We start from the raw sequence: 5,530 nt of genomic DNA, 5'->3' as shown, positions 1-5,530 counted from the left end.
TCGCCCCCAATTCGGTGCTCAATACTACTCCCAAAAATGCTTAGTTCTTTATGTTTAAAAACATACTTCTTCTGTGATTTGAGATTAGTGCTCAAAAACTTAGCTCAAAGGCAATCTCGAAAATATTAGTTTCCCTGCTTGCTTCATTTAGAAAGCTATTTCTCTTTTATGAAAACTAGCCCGAAGGCTCTTTGAAAATCTCAGTTTCCGTTCTTATTTAAATGTGAAAACATTTAAAAACTTCTTTGGGAATACTTAGTTCCCTAATAGCATTTGAGAAATGAACTCAACTGTTTACTCTTTGCTTAACTCAAAACTTAAGTCTTAAAACAAAGTTAAAACGTTTGTAAAAGACTTCTTAGAATATGGTTCATGTCGAATTATGGATGTGAACGACTCAATGCAAGGTTTTCAATAACCAAAGATAGAACTCAATACTTGGAGCTCAAGAACTTCAACAATACTACTCACTTCAAGAATGCTAAACTCAGAGGGTTCATGCGGGATTTATGAGCATGAAATACTCAACTCAAGGACTCAAAGATACTTCTTATATCAAGACTGTTCGACTTATAATGTTCATGCAGAATTATGGGCATGAACAACTCAACTCATGGACTTCATGGGTAATAGGTAATAGTCCCATGATTAGGAATGTAATCTCAAATGGGTTAGAAACTCAATACTTAAGACTTAGAATCTGAAGATATCACTTCTCTTATAGATACTCAACTTATGGGGTTCATGCGAAATTTATGGGCATGAACGACTTGACTCGAAGGTCTACAAACTACATGGAACCCATGTATACGACACTTCTCATTCTCTTACTTAACCTCAAGACTTAGTTCAAATCGATGGTTGATCTCAAAGGATTCCCAATTTGAACTCAAAGGCTTTCTTGAACTTTACTCTTAACTCTCTCTTGAATGTGAATTATGAATTCAAGAGTTTTGGTTCATGATATGAAGGATCTCAATAAAAATATAGCTATTCGATAATTAGGAATAGAACTTTTAAAGAACATGAATTCAAGAACTCAAAATCAACTTATCTCAAGAATACTCAAATCTAGGGAAACTATCCTAGATTACTCTTTTACTGATCTGAAAGTAGATGTAGGCCGTGAGGACGAACTAGTCCAACACTATGATAGCCTTACATACCTAAAGAACAAGATTCTTGAAGAATCTTGAAGAATCTTAAAGAATCTTGAAGAAGAACTTGATTAGAAGCCTTGAAACCCTAATTTGAAGGTAAACAATCAAGAAAACCTTTCTTGAGATTTTTTGAATTAATTAGTTTCTTGGAAAATCTCTAATGGGCCAAGAATTATGATTTTCATTAGTGAAGATGAAAATCTGATTGTTTTGAGCTTTTTATTAGTCAAGAAATTCGTTGATGGTTTTCTTGGAGGTAAAAAGACAAAAATGATTATTTCCAATATTTTCCCGTCTGCTAATTCGTAACAGAATTGTATAGGTTACTAAAATAGTCATAACTTTTTACTCAGAAATTGGATTGACGCAAAATTGGTGGCGTTGGAAAGTAGATTCAAAAACATTTAATTGGATAGGTTATGACTCACGTAACTCTTTATATTCTAAGAGTCAAGAACATCAAATTCTCAATCTTTTTAGGACAAAAATACGCTGAATTAAACATGCTTAGCGCATGGGTGAACTAACCCAACGCTATGTGATCTCACATACCTTGTAGGGATCCTCCCCGATGAAATCCACAAGCAAAGCTCCAAGAAATCGACGAATCCTGAACGTTCTTGCTTCCTCTTCTTTTCTTTTTTCTCTAAACCCTAACTCCTTTGGTAAAAGTGTAAACTGATCTAATTCAGCTTATACCTCTAATTAATTACCCAAAAACGAATTAAATAAAAGGTTAAGGAAAATACCAAACTACCCTTTAAAAATCCGGATTGGACTTTCCTTATTCCAACAGCCCAATTTCCAAAAGGAATAACTCACTCATAAGAACTCGGATTTGCGCAAACTTGGCGGCGTTGGAAAGATCCTTCCAAGAGCTTTGCAACCATATATGGAAGTACACCTAAATCATCCTGTGCTAGGAATTATTGCCATTTGAAGTTGACCAAAACTCCACTTTTCCTAACTTAAACAAATTTTCAGATTTTAATTATTTCCAAAAATGACTATTTCCAATTATAAGCTTCTTCCTAGTTATTTCAAATTGCGAGATGTTACAGTCTGTGTGTGCTCTTGTTGTTGTTCTTGCGTTCGCTGAAGTTATTGAAGTTTGAGGTACCGCTACTTCTTTAACAGGTTAATCCGTTTTATCTTGGGAGGAATTAATCTGCAACATCGGGTACAGTGAGGGGATTAAATTTCTTAAGGAAACACAGTGGTTTCTGTGGACTCGGATTAAAAATCATTCTTTCTATTTCATCTTTTTTCTGTTTCTGTACTTTTGACTAACTTGAATACATGAGATAACAATCTTAAGAAATTTAATAGTTTCTGTATTTGAGGTTTCTGGAGATTAAAACCTTTATGGTTTTCTCAATTTTGAAAAATGTTTTCCTCAATTTTTGAAGGAAAGACATTTTCCTTAAATTTGAGGAAAATGAATTGATTTAGAAAATATTTTCCAAAACATTTGAGCCAACCAAATATCAAACACACCCTAAGTCAGCAACCAACTTATCATTTTGTTATCAAATCAAAAAGAGTTACTTAGTCCAGAGCTTTTTTTAGAAAATATCTGCAATGCATAATTATCCACTTGATGGACATAAGTTTCTTCAAATAGAAAATAGTGTTGATTATGAATACGTCAACAAAAGAAGGCTAATGTAAAATTGGGAAAATAAGAGGTTGGGGGTGAGTACTGTTAGGTAATAATGGATATGAAGTCAAAAACTGAGTTGGTCGTTTGGCTTCTTAGAAACAACCAAATATTCACCAAGTTTGAAATGTCATTTTCAGCCAGCCAGCCAGCCAGCCTCTGTCTCCTCCATTCTTTTCACATGTTTCTTTGGTTTCCACTATAAATTAAGCCATATATATGCATCTCTGATCTAAAAGCAGATTGCTTACTCAAGACTAATCTACTTGAGAAACAAATATAGCTAAAATATCCATTTCAACAACAATCAGCTATGGCAAGCAGTGGATAAAATGGAAGACACCCAGAAGTTGGACACAAAAGTCTCTTGCAAAGTGATGCTCTTTATCAGGTAAAACCAAAAACTACATGCCCTAATCTTTTGTCACCCTTAGGGGCCGTTTTGTTAGTGAGGGCTTTTATGTAAATAATAATATTTGAGGATTTTCAAATTAGTGTCATTAGCACTAATCTTAAAATTGTTATCTCTACTCAATAATTAAAACTTGTGTCACTTTTTCTTCATTTTGAAACTCTTTTGTCACCCTAACCTTAGGGGATGTTTGGTTACTGGTTAGAGTTATGCAAGTATTAATTATGTAGGTATTAATTATGCAGGGTTTAGTTATGCATGTATTAGTTATGCAGAATTTAGTTATGCATGTATTAATTATGCAGGGTTTAGTTATGCATGTATTAGTTATGTATATATTATAAAGGGTATGTATGTTCTAGTTTTTTGACGGCAGGGGCACCAATGTCCAAAAAATATGATGGAGGGTATTTGCATACCATTTACGATAGTTTAGGGGTATATTTATCCTTTTTCCCATTATTTAATTATATAGAGATTACAATACATTATTATAGTAAATATTCTATAAATATATTTTATATATTGTTTATACAATTTTAATACACCAAATATATGAATTAGAATATGATTAACATATGTGCCGACAAAATATATACCACCCAAATTGTAATATTAATAAAATATTTACATTTGGAATCCAAATGTAAACCAAAAAAAAAAGGCTGTTGATAGTCTGTTAAAAAGAAAAGGAAAAAAAAAATGCAGTACAGTCAATAGTGAGGTTAAGTTCTCAATAAAAAAGCTTAAAAATAAATTAATAGGGGTAAATATGTAATTTACTATTTTAATACATGTATAACTAATACCTGCATAACTTATTCCACCTTTTACCCTACATAACTTATACATAGATTCCCTCATAAGTTATGTTGGTATTAATTATGTAGGACTACAAAAAACGCAACCAAACACCGTATAAAATTAATATATGAATAACTTTTATACAACTTTTGGAATCCTACCAACCAAACATGGTATAAGTTTTGTTGACTTTTGTACCTAATAAAAAACTTCTACCAAACATAGTAAAACTAATACAACTTTTAATACATAAATAAAATGGACTCTTATACCGTAACCAAACGGCTACTTAATTCATTAGGCCCTCTGTCTCCATTCTTTTCACATGTTTCTTTGGTTTCCACTATAAATTAAGCAATATATATGCATCTCTGATCTAAAAGCGGATTGCTTACTTAAGACTAATCTACTTGAGAAACAAATATAGCTAAAATATTTACTTCAATACCAAGCAGCAATGGCAAACAGTGGAGAAAATGGAAGACACCAAGAAGTTGGACACAAGAGTCTCTTGCAAAGTGATGCTCTTTATCAGGTAAAACCAAAAACTACATGCACTTTTTGTTTTGTTCATCCATATTGTGACACAAGAAATTCACTTGCCTGTAGTGCAGAAGCTAGCTAGTGTTATGACCATGTTGATTTAAATCAACTTTTTTGTATTTGTGTTTCTCTAGTACATTCTTGAGACAAGCGTGTACCCAAGAGAGCCTGAAGCAATGAAAGAGCTAAGAGAGATAACTGCAAAACACCCTTGGTAATAACTCATTTTCTCACTTTACTTCATCCAATTGGATACTCAAATATTGCATTGGTGAATAACCACCTCCGCCGATGAAGGACAATTTTAGAATATGCTTCTCAAACTCATCAATGCCAAAAATACCATGGAGATTGATGTTTTTACTGGTTACTCTTTGCTGGCAACTGCCATGGCTCTTCCAGATGATGGCAAGGTAATTAACAAATCATAATTGAACTTCATTAATTATAAATAGTAGAGTACTAATTTGTTAAAATTGATGATTCAGATTCTAGCCATGGATATCAACCGCGATAACTATGAGATTGGTCTTCCAGTAATTGAAAAGGCTGGTCTAGCACACAAAATTGATTTCAGAGAAGGCCCTGCACTTCCGGTTCTTGACCAAATGATTGAAGACGTAAGTAGCTAAAGCTCCATGAACATAACAGCAAATAAATGAGCAAGAGATGGTTAAAAATAGTGTAAATTTCACATATTATAGTACTATTTTCAAGCAGTAACAAGATTTAGACTTTCAAGCTATAGCATTAAAAATTTCAGGTTATAACAAATTAAAAAAAAAGAAATGTTTTTATTAATTGGAAAAAACTTAAAAATAAATAAAAAGATAAACGAAAATTTAAAAAAAAAACGGAATTAGAAATAATGAAGTAAAAAACTGAAATTGTGGGTTGTAATTTAATTTGAATTTATTGTAGATAATTAATGATTAGCATGAAATAAGGGAT

General features: G+C 32.3%; 1 pseudogene; it reads left to right on the top strand.

Moving 5' to 3' along the window:
* The first annotated feature begins 4,406 nt into the window (after positions 1-4,406).
* The window catches only part of LOC102585661 (caffeoyl-CoA O-methyltransferase-like), a 5,202-nt pseudogene continuing 4,078 nt past the window's right edge, over positions 4,407-5,530 (top strand).

This window comes from Solanum tuberosum, unplaced genomic scaffold (assembly GCF_000226075.1).
Source record: "Solanum tuberosum cultivar DM 1-3 516 R44 unplaced genomic scaffold, SolTub_3.0 scf00012, whole genome shotgun sequence".
In the NCBI taxonomy this organism is placed as follows: Eukaryota; Viridiplantae; Streptophyta; class Magnoliopsida; order Solanales; family Solanaceae; genus Solanum; species Solanum tuberosum.
Note: the sequence above shows the minus strand (reverse complement) of the source record. Positions and strands in the feature narration are given on the sequence as shown.